The sequence below is a fragment of the Xiphophorus couchianus genome, chromosome 18 (genome assembly GCF_001444195.1).
Source record: "Xiphophorus couchianus chromosome 18, X_couchianus-1.0, whole genome shotgun sequence".
Classification (NCBI taxonomy): Eukaryota; Metazoa; Chordata; class Actinopteri; order Cyprinodontiformes; family Poeciliidae; genus Xiphophorus; species Xiphophorus couchianus.
The window spans coordinates 13,636,585-13,654,039 of NC_040245.1; the positions used below are offsets into that span (position 1 = coordinate 13,636,585).

A 17,455-nucleotide genomic window follows, 5' to 3' on the forward strand; every position below is an offset into this window, starting at 1 on the left:
ACGGCCGCAGATCCGATGAAACGATGACAAAGTCGATCATCGAACTGCGGCCTAGGGTGTCCTGGTGCCAAGTGCACATATGGACACCCTTATGCTTGAACATGGTGTTCGTTATGGACAATCCATGGCGAGCACAGAAGTCCAGCAACAGAACACCGCTCGAGTTCAGGTCGGGCGGGCCGTTCCTCCCAACCACGCCCCTCCAGGTCTCACTGTCGTTGCCCACGTGAGCGTTGAAGTCCCCCAGCAGAACAAGGGAGTCCCCAGGAGGAGCACTCTCCAGTACCCCCTCTAAGGACTCCAAAAAGGGTGGGTAATCTGAACTGTCGTTCGGCCCGTAAGCACAAACGACAGTCAGAACCCGTCCCCCCACCCGTAGGCGGAGGGATGCTACCCTCTCGTTCACCGGGGTAAACCCCAACGTACAGGCGCCGAGATGGGGAGCAACAAGTATGCCCACTCCTGCCCGACGTCTCTCTCCCTGGGCAACTCCAGAGTGGAAGTATGTCCAGCCCCTCTCAAGGAGACTGGTTCCAGAACCAGAGCCATGCGTCGAGGTGAGACCGACTATTTCTAGCCGGAACCTCTCGACCTCACGCACTAGCTCCGGCTCCTTCCCCACCAGAGAGGTGACATTCCACGTCCCAAGAGCCAGTTTCTGCAACCGAGGATCGGACCGCCAGGGTCCCCTCCCTTGGCCGCCACCCATCACACAGTGCACCCGACCCCTTTGGCCCCTCCCACGGGTGGTGGGCCCATGGGAGGGGGAGCCCATGTTTCCTCTTCGGGCTGAGCCCGGCCGGGCTCCATGGGTAAAAGCCCGGCCACCAGACGCTCGCCATCGTGCCCCCCCTCCAGGCCTGGCTCCAGAGTGGGGCCCCGGTGACCCGCGTCCGGGCGAGGGAACACCAAGTCCAAGGTTTTCCTTCATCATTGGGGTCTTCGGGCTGCACTTTGTCTGGTCCCTCACCTAGGACCTGTCTGCCTTGGGTGACCCTACCAGGGGCATGAAGCCCCAGACAGCATAGCTCCTAGGATCATTGGGGCACTCAAACCCCTCCACCACGATAAGGTGGCAGCCCATGGAGGAGATCCCATAATCCCTCCTAAGGTTATGTTTACTGTTTCTTTCTTTATGGAGCCATTTAGGCTATGCATGAGGAAAGGAAAAAAAAGTTTTTTTCTTGAATATTGTTTCTCTTTCTCATCACATGTGTGCAGTTATCTTTATTTCCTCAAGCTCTGACAGTAGAAAGAACAAGTGCAAGTGAAAAATCAATATTATAAAAATAATAGGAACAGAGTGCATCTGGAGGATAACTACCATTCTTGTTGCTCTCTTTATTGGAGAGCCTGAATCATCCTTTAATAACTAATAGAAGACATTTATTACTATCCAGGCCAAGGGGGTTATAGGTAAAACAAGAATGGTAACAGAACACTGTAGATAAGGGGATGTAGATCAGTAGCTTCATGAAAAAGAAAAGAATTAAACTAAACTGAAAATAATGGTGAATGTGACCAATCTTACCTTCTCACGAGATAACCTTTATTTTCTAAGTAATCAGCAGTATTTTGCTGCAATAGAATGACTTAAAGTTTTGTGCTTTTTAAGATATAACAATGGTGCAGGGTACTACTGTATTCAGTGCTGTATTTCATATATCTGTATGTATTGGCCTTGGACTCTCATTTTCACATTACAACCACAAATGTCAGGTTTTATTAGTACTTAATGTGAAGGACTGACATAAAACATTGCATTGTTGTGTGAAAAGAAAAGGATAAGTAGTTTAAAAAGGACAATCTAAAAAGTGTGGCATGCATTTTATCATCCAGTCACGATTACTCTGATACTCCAAATAAATTTAGTGCATCAGTTATACATTGGACTTCCTGTGTTCATGAAAGTTAGAGACCACAGCCGCCCACAACCCGCTGAAATATGCAAATATGGAGACCCCTACTAAACATGTTTATAACTGCCTGTTTTAAAAGTTTTTATACTAAATGTGCTTTAATAGTTCACACTGTCTTCCTTATCTTCACTATGGAGGCACATCCAATCAAGGGAGTACTCCAGCTGTACTCCCTTGCACGTCAAGAATTGCGGCTTGGTATTTCAGCTTCCCAAGCTACATTTACTTCTTTTGAATATATCAGATGTGCTCAATAGAAAATAGGCCAATTTTTTTCTCTCTGCAGTGTTGTCGGCAGGTGGAGTCTCCAGCTGACGGTCATTAGGAGTAATCTAGTAGCAGTATGGGACTGATCAAGAATGACGGCACTGATCAAGAATGACGTCACATCTGCTCATTATTATTGACAGCTAAAGTTGCCCGGATGTTCGGATAAGTGGAGTGCAAACTTTCAATGGCAACATCTGCGATACCTATAATTTTGAAAGATAATGACATCCTGGGAGCTTAATTTCCAGAAAACATTGCAATTGGGAAAGCAATGACTTTCTACATAGCAGTGTTGAACTGAAGCGGGCTCAAAGTGGACAGAAAGAAAACAGTATTAGTAGAATTACTAGCAAAGGGAAGTTTCTTCCTTCTTAGTATGGCTGGGCTGTGTGGTAGCCAGCACTACATACAAAAATATAGACCTCAAAACACTTAGCAATACCGACATGTAAACCACATCATGCAGTAGTCCACAACTACATAAATGCTACTGTGATCTGACTAAGTAAGATTGCTTTTTTTAACCCTACATTCTTTATTCTAGTTTCACTTAAATAAAGATAGACATATCTGGAATCCAAAGAAACATCTGAATTTTGTCTAAAAGCCTAGGAACAGCATATCTATGCAAACCAATCACATACAACTGCAGCCAGTTGAATTAGAAAGTAAGCATCCACAAAATTACATCACTGCAAATCTCAGCTGATCACGTCTTTGACTGACACAAGGAACTCTCACAAATTTCAGAAATATATGTTTTGTTATAGTCCTCACAGATTTTACAGTTATTTTGAAGAGCATAACTATCACTTGCATTTTAAAAACATAATACATTAATTTTCTTACTTTGGTGGGGTTTTTTTTTGTCAAAATCTTAAATCCACTGGAATAAATTTGTATTCATCGAGCAACTCCTGAGGTAAACTCATGGTCTGAATGTCCTGCATTTCAGTGTGTGTTGCATTATATGTTTATGTATTTATTTCACTGAGAAAAAGCCTCATAAACATTCTGCATGCAAAACTATTGTGTGACTGGTTGGAATTTCATGGAAGTATTTGTTTATGTGGAAAAGTCACATCTGTTGGACGTTTGGGAAAACATCTTACCAATGCATTCTGTTCTTTTTTTTGGCTTTTGATAACATGGAAAATAAAGTTACATTATCCAGCTTGTCAATCACTATTTCGAACTCTTCCAAACTTCTGAACTCGTAACAGTCGTTCGTCTTTGCCATGATTACTGAAAACACCATCATGTTTTTACATTGAGTATTTTTCACAATGTGTCTTGTGGACCTTCAAGGGTGTGTGGAAATATGAATGTCCCGCAACTCGACTTCTGTCCAACATTTCAAGCAACATCTCTGAGAGCTGTAAAATCTCTAGGAATGTAAAGTACCGATGCAACTCAATTTGTAATTGTGACACATTATTCATTCTTGCTCATGTATGGCTAATATACTCTCAGACAAGTACAGCTTATAAAATTTGTAGATGTAGGGGTTTAAGTTAAACAATAAGGTGGAATAAGGCTTTACAAACTCTTTGACTTTATTCATACAAGAGAAAGGACAAGAACTTTGTAGATAAGGAAATTACGCATCAATCATATTCAGCCTTTTTGAGACTTACCTTTGGACCCACCCTGTTCTGCACAGTTAATTTCTGAGCTGGCAAACTCTGGGAAGGGCAGTTCTCAAGATCTGGCTACAGGTCACTGGCTTCAAATAGTCGACTAACTGTTCTTGATCATCACTTTACTGCAGACTTTTTAGATGTCTCTTAAATATGAAAGTTTATTATGAAAACATAAAATGATGCAAAACACTATTTTAGATGAATCAATCAATCTATCTATCTATCTATTTTTCTTAAGTTCTTTCTTTCTTGTTTAGTGCCTTAATTTTCTCTCTCTCTTTCATTCTCTCTTCCTGCCCTGGTAAAAAAAAAACAACCCCTTGTACTACGTTTTGCTTCCTCCAAGGGTCTGGAAAAACGATTGTTTCCTGCAGGCGTGGATTCTATTGAGGTGGTAAATTTTACTCAATCACTAAGGTTTGCCCATGACGTATGTAGTGTACCGGTCCGACACTTAGAAGCTTACCAGAAGTTGCCTGCCCTATAAACAATCATCCTCCACCGTGAAGAGGGAAGTGCTGATAAGAATGAGCTGTCTGTTAATTCAATACGTGGAAGTGGCAAACATGGACTGAACGGCTTAGTTCACTTCCTTTACTGCCATTGCTAAAATTACAAGCAGACCTTATGAAACAGGGCAGACAGTCTATGTTATCTTTCACACTTCTTCTTCTGTTAGCTAATTGGCCTTGTCAAAAGTTGACAGGAGACAATCTGAGTCAAGGAGAGTGAGCCCAGACTGTACTGGTAGCGAGAAGTTTTTCCGAGCGGAATTGCACACTAAGGCGACAGGCAGGATACATCTCAGCCCACTGAGATCCATTTTTGTGGTATTCAGTTTTTAGTTTTTGATTAGTGGTAGTGGTGTCTCTTCTGCCACACACCTGACTTGAATAAGTGGGTGGTTAACAGGCAGCATTCATGTCATTCATAGGAGGTCATCTAATAATTTGTATCAGCTGTTCTGGAACTGAGACACTTCTAAAATGTGCAGGGGCAGCAGAACCTCAGGACCGGAATTGAGAAGCCCCTAGTTCAGAAAGGATTTGTAATTTCTTCAGGAACTTGTAGTTCTCCCTCAAAATTATCTTCCAGTGAAATTTGTCTGGAAAAATGGGAGGCACCCAGAAAGCATTCTGATCAGGTGATTGAATGTTAACTATTCCAACAAAGTGGAGCACGACAACATCAAGGGAAGAAATTACATTTGATCATTGGGGCGGTGGGACAATAAACCAGGCGGGAGATTTAAATGTTTAGATGAGTTTGGCTCAGTGTCACTGATCTAAGGTCTGCTACAACATCTAAAACCATTGGTTATTGCAGTGTTTTTAAAGTTATGGGCTATTTTTTGTTTTTGCGAAGTCCTGGATGACTGAGAACCTATAAATAGGTAGAAATTATGAATATCTGGGAAGTATCATAACTTAATGCTCAAAACACCAGGGATTTTCTAGAAAAATATTCAGATTTTATTTTGTAATTTTAAAGATTACATTGAAGATAGTGAAAAATAAAGGTACACTTTATTTTATTCTATTTACCATCAGTTGCTCTGCTCTATTTCTCCTCTGCTCTCTGCTCCGACACACTGAGCTGTCAGGCACTCACAGTGCTCAGCCTCTTTCTCCTTTTTCAGTCTCTCTTAATTGACAAAGTTAAATATGATTGTAAGAGGGTTTTATATATTTGAGAATTAGTCATAAATATTGTCACTTTCAAATTGCAAGGGATAAATTTGCAGCAATGTGACCCAGTAAAGCATATCGATGGATTAATGCCACAGCGATACGAAGACTACTCTTTCATTGCCATGGTCACAGATAAAAGTAGTTTGTAAAGCACTGTTCAAAATTCCCTTAAAGAACTAAAGAAACAATTCTGTTTTGGTAAAGGATATCATTTAATCAACAAATGTAACATTATTTTTTATTTCAGTGAAAATGTCCACATGAAGCTTCTTTTGTACACTGATTTTTGAGATTTTTTAAATGTACAATTTAAATAAAACATATGCTTTCAAACACATGAAGTACCTTGTCCTTGACTTGACTAAAGTTAGACAATATATGAAACTGTCGAACTGTGGCTCACTTTGTATAATCTCCTCCTGAAAGTGCCTTCAAGTGTGGTGGTGCCATAAACAATGACCATTTTTAAATGATAAGGGAATATGGCATGGAAAAAGCAACGTCTGTCTGTGGTTGTGTGCACTTGGCTCATTTATTAATTTATTTTAGTACAGAAGAAAGCCCCAGGGAGTTAAATGTTTTTAAAAAATCCATGATTAATGAAAGATTAATCATGAATTTTGTAGAGGAACAGGAAGAGTTGTCACTCTCTATTTGGGCCTGTTTGGAGTTGGGTAGAAGGAGGAGACAGGCAAAGGGGGAAAGGGTGGAAGATTGTGTGGGGGGGAAGATGGTGGAGTGGAGTGGATCTGGGGGTGGATGTCAAGGAGTGAAAGAAGGCAGGGGGAACTGCCAATGAAAATGACAGGAAAAGGGTTTTGGAATTCATGAGATGTTGACATAGCAAGAAGCCTGCAACACTACAGCACAGCCTTTGTTGTGTGACCCCATTAAATCAGCCATCACATTGTGGGCAGCACAGAGTCACAAATGGGATACAAAAGGCCTTGCTTTACTTTTGGACCAATACAGAAACTATGGTGAATATAGCTGAGAATGGAGTAAAAATTATGTCCAAATATGATCTTTTGAAAAGAAAACTTTCTTTCTAAAATATAATTACTGGTGTAACAATCCAGTAAACTTAGGTGTCACCCCACATGATATAAGAAGGCTACTATAATCCTTTTCAAGGATGGTAAGTCTACTATGGTAAAGTAAGTCTATTATTTAAAATAAGAAGACCTATTTCAAAGTAAGGATGATAGTTGTTTCTAAAACTGCTGTATTGTGTTGACAATATCACAGTTGCTTTTGAAGGCTTCTCGTCAGGCTAGCTGACAACACCAAGTTACTAAATTACAAAATAAACTTATTGCCTGAATACTAATTTGATAGGAAAGACGGTGGAGAGAGAAGGGGAAGAGATGCAGCAAATGGCTTGAGATCAAGAATCGAACCCAGGATAGCCACTTTTAAAAGCAAGGACTTGCTTCTGCACATGGTGCACAAGCTCTAACATCTGAGCTACTGCGCCACAGACTGAATAATCTTTGAGGCAACATTTTGGGTAAGTGATAAATAAAGAGCTTTATAATCAAGATTAACACCCTTTAAAAGTATTGGTCATACAACCTCTGATCAACTCCTTAAAAAACTACATTCCTATTCGGAACCTTCAGTCAGCACAAAATTCATTACGTAAAAAAGTCTGGGATGTATGTAATATGCACTTGTGGAAACAAGAATTCCAAAACTGCTGTTAAAATATTGTCTTGTTTCTATAAACCTAATATTGTGCATCACCTTGTCTGGTTGACAGATTGTTTTGCTACACCCGTGTATGCTTTGCAAATTACTTTCATTTTAACAGTAGTTGAAGTTGTACGTATCTGAGGAATTTGAAAGCATTGCAAAAACAATAACAAAAGAGCTTGATTATTCCGTGAAGTATTGAAAACTACCCTCGTGATTATTCAGTTTCTTCAAAGGTAAGAACTCCTCCAGTGAGAATTATTTTCACACCTTATTAAAACATTTTCAGTGCCCATTAAAACAAACGTTAAACAAAGCACCAGGAGATGAAAGTTGAAACAGTTTAAACTATATAATAACATGTCACAATTGTACCATATGACCTTTTATGTTTGACATAATGCCATGTTTGTTTTCTGCTTCAAAATAGTTTGCTGTATTATGTTTTTATCATGTAAGCCACTTTAAACTCCCTTGTTGCTGAAATATGACGTACAAAACAATTTTGTATTTTCTTGTATATGCGGCTAAATACTAATAAATGTATTTATTTTACAGGATCAATTACATATAATAAAAACATTCTTGTCTATGCCAGATTATGTAATTTAAAACTTCAATAATTTTTTTAAACAAGAACTAGATATTCACTATTTAATTTGGTTTTATTATTTCATTGCAACCACACACAAATATTTGCTTAAATGTCCCTTATAAAGTATAAATTTGTACACAGATTTGTAGCCATCAACAAGCTTCTGGCATAACTTGACTGGATATTTGACCGCTCTTCTTGGCAGAATTAGTAGCACTAATTTAAACTAGGCTGTCAATCAAAGCACATATTGTTGATGTCGAGGATTTTGGTAAGCTATTCCAGAAGCTTAATGTTACCCTGCATTTTACATTAAAAAACTAGGTCTCATGTTCGTTTCGGATTATCACTCTGTTGGAAAACCCAAGTTGATAAAATTAAAAGTAGAAGCAAAAGCTAGACTGATTAGTATTTAAGTCAATATGACAAGCTTTTTTTCAGTCTAAATGCTCTCCAGCGTCCTCTTAAAGGCAATCATCACAACTGGCTAGTTTAATTTATGGTCTAATATATGGAAACCAATTTTTTTTATTTGAACCCATAATTTATACCAAATAATAATAGATACACTGAAAGTACTACTTTAATAATTGTTAAACTAATTAATAATTATGTTAATAATCATCATTATTATAATAATTATTAAATATTATCATTATTAATAATAATAATATAATTATTACTTTCTTGAAATAATTTCACATCAATACTTATGCCTTTGTGTTCAACCATTAAAATAGTCCCCCATGTTTATGTCAGTCATAAAAATACAACAATATTGTCAATATCTGCGTCAGGTATCAGACCCCTCTTGCATACGTTATTGCTGAATTTTAAGTGGACGTATTAAAATGAGAGACAAAATGAACAGACTTTTGAACAGCTCTGTCTCTTGGGCAAACATTTTAGAGTATAATAGTTAGGGAAATGATGCGTGGAGTGCAGGAACACAGTGAAGTAAACAGGCAGCTGCTTCTGCTGGGAACTTCAGTGATTTCACAGTTTTTGGGATTTGTTGCTGGCAGCACCATTGAGTGTGGCTGATATCAGTCGTACAGGTTTTCAATAAACAACTAAAGTCAGTGGTGTTAACTGCATGCTAATTCATTCTTCCTCCAGTGTGCTGTTTTCCAGCTTTCTCAGGGCTGGATGTTGTTCAGGTGCTGTTTTAGACTAAATCAACATTATTTAATTGGATCTGTACACATGCGACAGAATGGACATTAGAAATAATTACACTCCCTCCCTGTTCTTACTTTATTTAAAGACCTCTGTTTTTCTTACTTTATTTAAAGACTTCTGTTGACTATACTTTTAAGCTGCACTTCTACTCGAACTGAGAGATGCATTGAACTGCAGTTACAGCAGTTCGCCACCAGTGGGCACATGGAGCACAGTGAGCACTCCTACTCAGCGAGCCAACCGCAATTTAGCGCAGTAACGGCTGGTCAGCGAGGCGTTCACTGTCGCTCTTGTCTGTTAACACAGGTAAATATCAATTAGCGCTGCTATTTATATAAAGGGTCTCTAACAGGGGAAGTGAGCTAGAGTAAAGTAAAGAGATATTTGTGTGAAAGTTTTGAATGAGTAATTGTTTGACCTATATTGTAAATATTTATTTATGAAGCAAGCCAACGGCAAACTTAGCACAGTAACGGCTGGTCAGCGGAGGCGCTCACTGTCGCTCTTGTCTATTAACAGTGTTCATCAAATAAAAGAACCTGCGAAAATCCCACTGAATAATCATTAAGTGTGCAACACACATATGTAGCACTGTATATATCAGGCATGTAATGGTGGACTACCATCACTGTTTCATACATATTCTGGTTTTAAAGTCAGTTTGGTAGGTTTTTCTACCACAGATAAATAAAAACATCAGATTGTTTGTACGTTGTCCAGCAGAGAGAGAGAGAGAGAGAGAAAATAATTGTTTCATTTCTTAAATGAATTTGTTTGAAAACTTAAAAAGTGAAAAGGTATAGAAATGATTGAAGACGTGATGTAATGATGTTCAGAAATTTTCAAACAAGAATTTGTACATATTTAACAATTTGTTTTTGATTGTGATATGTTTAAAAAGGCATCACAGGTTTTTGTCTAAATCAGGTTGGAACTATTTTGATATTTTGACAACTTAATTTACCAGTTGTACCTGAATGCGCACCTGGGAAAATCCCCTCCTATCAACGCGATTACTCCGATTTGAGGAAGTTTGAACTGATTTTGCCACCTGTTGAAACGTGCGATCCGCTCCCTCACTCCCCGTATCCATATTACTTACATTTGGCTTAAAGCAGGTGAGTAATTCAGTTAATAGCAGGGCGACGCACAAATCGCCCTGCGATCACTGTTAGCTCCAGTAGGCGACTTGTATTTAAAAATATGTGGAAGTTCACTGTCAATCTCCCTCGTGTACTCCCTGCTAGCATACCATTCCTAGCATTCCGTTAAACTGCTGTTTAACACAAAATCGGTTTTCGGTATGACTGTTTATAATTGCATATCTAACTACATTTGGACCATGCCGAATCATACTTTAAGATATCTGCATTTACATTCTGACTAGCAAGAAGAACAATTCAAGACATATTCAATTACAGTTTTATGATTCAAAATGTCTTTTCAAGAAACCTAAAATGATGTCACTTGGGAAAACCCAGAAGCCTCTTAGGATACTTGACTGGGAAAGACTTATCTGAAGGAACTGAAAAATGTTGCTCGAGAGAGGAATTACGTTTTTCTTTTAAGTACAAAAATTTTAAAATTCTAGCCAGCAAACTACTATTTTATTTTTTCTCTAAGATGTTTCAGAGTAGTTTTTTCTGTTGCTTGACTTCAAAATATTGACAAAACACAGGCAGTTTTCATCACAGGTTTCTAATACAAAAAGGAGAAAGCAGAATTTTCTTTGAACATAAATGCATGCACATAACCATATTCGCACATGCAAACACTGCAAAGTAAATGAACACTATCACATTGGAAATGTGTTATTTAAGGTCTCAACCTCATATCTGGTGTGAAATTAAAACCCATGAAAGCTGTCTAGATCTTGGAAATGAAAATGGAATAACATTCTGATTTGTTCCTTTCCGCCAGTACAGCAAAGCATTGGTGCTGAGTGAAGTAGAAGACATGCTGGGCAACAGTATAGATGAGAACGGAAGGCAATCGTGCAGTCTTCACTAGCAATCAGGAGGTGCAGAGGGCCTCATGAGGGGAATGGATGCAAAGGTGGTCAGTGGCATGGGCTAAAGTGGAATTTTTCTTCTGCCTGTCCCTGCCATTGCTTGATGCGAGGGCCAGCTTGAGTAGAAAGACATACTGTGGCCTGGAAAGTCAAGTCATTTCCTCCTGCTGCCCTAATTCTGCCTGTGGCATAGCTCAAATCTGACACTGATCCCATATTTGTCAGAGGGTAAAACCTGGATGCTATTTGATAGCAAACCTCTAGCACTCTTTTTGGCCGACTCTTGACTGGAACTCAGGCTTTCCAGAGGTAGCATTCACAATTCTGAGCAACCTGAAAGACATCCCCACTTTGCAATTTTTTCTTCTGCAGCACAAGACAGGAAAATATCTGCGGCAGTGCTCCATTTGATTTGAACACAGCACTGTGTGTGGATTTACCAAAAACAGCAATTGGTAAAAACAAAATGTCTGGACAGTGTGCTGTTCTACTACAGAGAAGAGAACTGACAAATTAGTCTATCAAAGCCACCACACGTTCTATTAGCTGTATTCACAGCCACATGTATACTCTCTGCTTTCATTTGCAGCCCCCCTCCATCATGTTGCTTCATTTATCAAAAGCTGAAATAATGTGGCAGGGATTTATTATCTTGTTCAGAAGCCAGGTCTCATTTGCACAACAGAGGCCACAATCCCCAATCTGGCATTGATTTCTTTTGATTTATGTGAAACAAGAAGTGTTCAGAAAGCATGTTCATTGAGCCTGCCCCAGCCCCCACATATTATTTGTTTAGAACGACAGTGACATGGACTACGGTGACACATGGAAGCGTATAAACAAAATTAATCAATTTACCACATTAACTAGCCTCATTGCTTGTTATTGTTGTGCACCTTAGTATATTTTTAGCTTGGTGTAATGCACTACTTGAAATATTTATGAGTGGAAAATCTGCTTGTATATGGTTGTGTGTCTGCTCAAGAACATTTTCGCGGCATTGTCCAGTAAAAAGGCAAACACTTGGCAGATACAGCTTACAAGTGAATTATTAAAAAAAAACTGAATATCAAGGTTAGGTTGTCAGTAACAAGAATTTTTTGACTAGGAATTTGTTACCTTTCATTTTTTGGGGCTGTAAACCTCTTATTGAACTTTCTGAGGTTGAACATAAACATTAAATAAGATATTCACTGCCAATCTATCTGACTGGACACTCGTATATCTGCAAGGGAAGTAACATGTTTTTGAGGGAAAGTCGGACATCCTTCTCCCCAGGGACACTGTAGCTAATTAAATTGGATTGAAAAGTGTTCACACTTCACAAGGGATATGAAGTCCAATGTGTGAGTTCTTGGTCAAATCCTAGGAGTCCATCTAGTGCAGGGGTGCCCAAACTTTTTGAGACCAGGATCTACTTTTTCTCTCACCAGCCGGCTGAGATCTACCTCATGACACAAACACATAAAAATTGTAAATTAAACTCTATTGACTTATTTTGTGTGCAAATATCTATCAGTTATAGCAGAAATAATGAAGTGAACCTAATGCAGTTTCTTCCTCAATGAGTTTCTGACACTGGGAGGAGGTTACTGGTTTCACAGTCAGAAGCTGGTTGCAAAACTGAGGCCAGCAGGTGTCAGTCAGTTATGGTAAATTTGAAATTTGGTTTGAGTTTCTCATATTCCTCAGAAACCAAAGAGCACTGTAAAGGTAAAGACAAATCTTCTGAAGTTGGGATATAATTAATTTAATTTCACATAATTATCGCAGTAGAAGCCATTTGTTTGTTAAAACTTAATGAAATATATTTGTCCTATTTGATATTTGTTGTGAATGACGTATACTCGCAAATGAACGAGGTAATTAGTCCAACGTTTAGAAACTACAGTGGCTGTAATGCGCCACAGCAAAGGTAAACGAAGGTAAAATAACCCAAACAGGCGATCAACTCAAAACCATTCCTACCTTTTTACTGTCTCTCTCTTTGTCGTTTAAACACACCCGTTGCCATGGCAACCGCCTGCATCCCGGCAAGCCCAGCAGAGATTACGTTAAAAACATAACATTCAGTCCGTTACGATATTAGGTTTTCAGGCTTGATATTTATTTCTCGACTATTAATAAGCCTATCATGAACACAGCGGTGGTTGAGTAGCTAATTTAAACTCCTGCTCTGCTAGTCAGTCGGTCTTTGATTCACCTTTTTTTTGTTAATGGAACCGAAACGCACTGAATTGCGCAACACCTTGTTGAAACGATAATTACTGAGATTATTAATTTTAACACGTTTTGTTGATTTTTAAAAATTATTATTCTTTAATGAAGCTACAAACGTTTAGGATCTTAGTGAATATTTTGATAAGCCTGTCAGAAGAGAAAGTGCTGGTCTGAGGGTCCTGGCAGCATTCAGTCTGTCACCTGCTGCCGAGATTGACTAAAAACCTTCAGAAGATTGACCGGTTGATTGTGATCGACATATTGAGCACCCCTGATCTATTGGGACTCATTTTGGTGGAACTCAGAAAAAGTCCAAAAGGAGATTACTAGGAAGCATTTTGATTGAATGGTGATAATTTTGATTCAGAAAGGCAGTAGAAACTATCTAGTTTCTCCCTGATAGTGGAACTTCTCAGTACATTTAAACTGAGCCCAGGCTCTCCATATAGGATGTTCATTTTAGCAAGTTGTTCCCTGGATTTTGTTGTTTTCAACAAGAAGTAAATCAAAAGCTTTGCGATTGAGTTGATTTCTCACAATGACCTTGCGTAAGTTATCACACATCTTATGACATGATGGATAATGAAAAGACCTTATTTTTCCTGTGGCAGGTCAAGACGATATTGCTTAGCCTCCTTTGTTCCTCCCACTTTACTGTGCAGAAATTATACTTGAGAGATCACAGTCAGCTGTTACTGGCAAATGTTATTTTAATCACTTCGCAATAATCATATTTGCATACTTCTCTGTATTGATATCCTTAGCGCTGTTCTGTTGCTTTGATGGTCTTATGCAGATTTAGTGGCCATGAGCTCCGTTTGAATGCATAATTCATAATCCTCTGAGATAGTTTATACTGTATACAGCAGGAGAGAACACTCAAATGACCAGCACACTGATCTCAAATCACAACAGTTGAACTTTACTGCATTTCGTCGCCTTTGACTGAAATGCTAATACCTGATTTCTATGCTATAACAGCAAATTGTTGGGTCATCAAGGTCCTTCATGGTTTGAATATTTGGTGCATCTCATAATAGAAGGAGACTTTGAACTCTGTCTGAAATGTACTAAGAAATGTGTTTATATTTTTATATTGTTACATATAATGTAATCATTGTGCTATATAAAAAAGTAACTATATAATGCTGATCCACAGCGAATGACCTTTAAAGAAATTGCAATAACCCTTGAATATGGAGACCTACAGTAACTAGCTAGAAAGATCCACAGGCAGCCTTCGCAAAAGAGGGACGGAATAATATTAGTGCAGTATTATCCTCAAATAGTTACCTTTTTCTGTTTACAGTTAATTTTTTTTATTATTTTAAACAATATCAAGTTTTTTGTTTTGTTTTTTTAAATCCTTCATGTTTTGTGAAAATTTCAGAGCAAACATGAACAATAAATAATTGTCAGACAATGACCTGGCACAACACTCCAGATGTAAATATTTATGAACCTCATCTTCATTGTTGATCTATTTCGCTGTCATATTTAGTTTTTCAGGGGTAAAGCTAAGAATTGCTTCTTGTGTTAATTTCTAGCAGTGACAGTTGATGGGTTTTACTTGCCTTTTGTTATACTCTTGTCACTGTGTGCAGAGTTGCTAATGCAAAATTCTGAATTGTCCTTAATTTTGGAGTTCAGTGTTGTGCCACCTATTGAAACAATGTGATTTTGTTTTGTGCGTTTATAATTTTAAAAGCTAACTAAATTAAAGTAGAAAAATAAATGACCCACAGAAAATATTAAGGCCCGCAGAATTTAAGCCAGACCTCATCTTTTCTATGGAGTACTACTGTCTCTGCAAGTGCTGTTGCTTGAAGACATTCCTTCCTGAAAGGTTGCAATCCTAATCCTAGCTGAGTGCTATATCTATTTTACATTTCTATTTCACATTACAGTCTATGGCTATAAGAAGAAAATGTTCCAGCTTTGCCTTTCTATGCAACAACTACTGAAACAAAAGTGGTTTTCAGCTAAATGCAGTCTACCACAGATTTTTTTGGGTGTAGTCGAGCAATTCATTACAAGTGGAAACAAATGCATTTGAGAAATGCTGTATGTACCACACGTGCTACCTAATTTAAGTGCTATGCAATCGGAATTTTCTAATAGAGGTGTTACTTAATTACATGCAACAAAATTATGCAGATACACAAAACATTACATGTTCATAAGTTCACATTTTCAATGTTGTACAGGAAATATATGAACAATTAAGAGAAGCATTAAATTTAGTTGGCCTAAAATGTGACTGCAAACCTAAAGGACACTTAAACTGCCCTCCACATCTCACAAATGTCTTCCTGCTCCTCTTTCCGAATCTTCAAAGACATAACGAAACCACCAGCTCAAGGTCTCAAAAACCCTCAAAGACCTCACTTTTCCGACAGTTGTATTTAATATTTTACATTTTAACCGAGTTAGATGGCGGGTAAAGGAAAATTAGAATGCACCCATATAAAACAGTTAAAAAATTTTGATTTAAATGCAGATGCATTCACTATACCATTATATATTTTTAGGTGGAAAATAATGACCAATTGCGTTTTTTTATCTCAAAACTCAAAATTGTATATACTGCTAATTTAATGTTCAGTTCATTAAAGGTCATGCTAGGAACTCAATATTACCAGCATTGTTTTCTTTAATTTCTAAATTAAAATGAGACTGAGAATAGGCCAAGCTGATTTGTAGACACGTGGGAGACGAGCCTTTTTTTAAATAAAACTTTCTAAAATAAATTTGAAATATAGTGTTCATGCGAATTTTCATTGTAAGATCCTACTTTAGTAGTTTTTAAAAGATTTTTGAGACAAATCTCTATGCCCCTATCCCAATATCTGACTTATTTTTCAGTGTTGAAGAAAACTTCTCTGCCTTTGCTGAATATCACCCCAGTTTGTCTTCATGCACCATTGATATTCTAGCTGCACAATTGGATCACCAGGTAAGCCAGACTTCCGTGGTTGTTTTTAGAATGTCTAAAACATCACCTTTTTTAAATCTAACACATTTATTTACAGAATCTCCTGTCACTTTATATTGCAAGCAACATTTAAAGGAAAAATTGTCACATTTTGTAAAAGACAAAATCCATAAAATAAACAAAAATGAGCAAAAGGGTGAATGTGAAAGTATGAATGTGGGAATGGTATTGAATCAGCTAGTATAAGATTGGTTTTCAGTTGTACAACATCCAGAGGGAGGGCATTCCAGAGTTGTGGACGAGAGCAGCTGAAACATCTGGTGGTGGTAAGATGATTCAAACATCACGTTTAGTCTCAAGTTTGAAGTATGAAAAATTTTTTGTCATTGGTGTGTGCTAGTTGGAGTGTAGCAGAGAGCAAGGGGGGATGAGCAGCGCTAGAAAGAGTAGTGATTGACAGTGCAAAGACCCTCCTCTTGGTGCTGATTGGTTGTTTTAGATAGCACTGGGAGAAGGCAGAAGAGCTTTCTTTCACAAATTATGTGTCTCATACCATCCTGTCACAACATAGTTGCAATTATGCAAAAAAAGTGTTTTATTAAAGTTAAATACTGCAGCTTTAAATATTTTTAAAAAGATAATGGAGACGGCACAGTTTGCTATACTAGTGGTACTGCTTCAAAACATACATCCCAATCCCCAGAAATCATACAAAACAGAAGCTGATTAAAACCAACAGATTTGATGTTTCTCATGAATATCTTTATGTAAGACACACTTTTGTTTAATATGCTTACCAGCACACTTTGTAACATCAGAAACATGTTTTTGTTATTTTTACCCACAAGTACAGGTTGAGTGTTTATTTATTTTTATTTTAGTTCCATCCGTCCATTCAAACCCAAGATCTTCTTCGACATTTATAATGGTGCAATAGTTGTGCACCATCTCAGTAATGGGTCCTGTCTTTTTCTGTATTTGCTTCCTTTCGTATTTTGCTTAATTTGTATCTCGTGCCGTTGGTATCTGTCAGTGTATTTTCAAATGTCCCCAGTTAACTGCGTCTCATCTTTTGATCGCCATATTTATTTGCATATTTACTCCTTGGTTTTCCCTGTTCATTTTCCAGTCTCGATGTAACTTCACAGATGTCAGACCTGTCTTGTTTCTTCCTTGTGTCTGGCTTTGTGGTTGTCTTGAGTTTTGTGGATTTGGATTCCCAGTGCTGGCAGCACTTTTGGTCTTGTTTGTGTCAAATATATGCATTTTTTCTCCTTTGTCACCTGCCTGCTTC

The 17,455-nt window shown here is 38.0% G+C and overlaps 1 protein-coding gene across 1 annotated transcript in view; it reads left to right on the forward strand.

Annotated features, from left to right (window-relative positions):
• Nucleotides 1-9,172: 9,172 nt before the first annotated feature.
• Nucleotides 9,173-17,455, forward strand: part of kirrel3b (kirre like nephrin family adhesion molecule 3b) — a 220,662-nt gene continuing 212,379 nt past the window's right edge. Inside the window, exons 1-2 of the mRNA XM_027999136.1 lie at nt 9,173-9,301; nt 16,092-16,182. The gene's annotated coding sequence lies outside the window, so the exon portion shown is untranslated. The remainder of the gene's footprint in view (nt 9,302-16,091; nt 16,183-17,455) is intronic.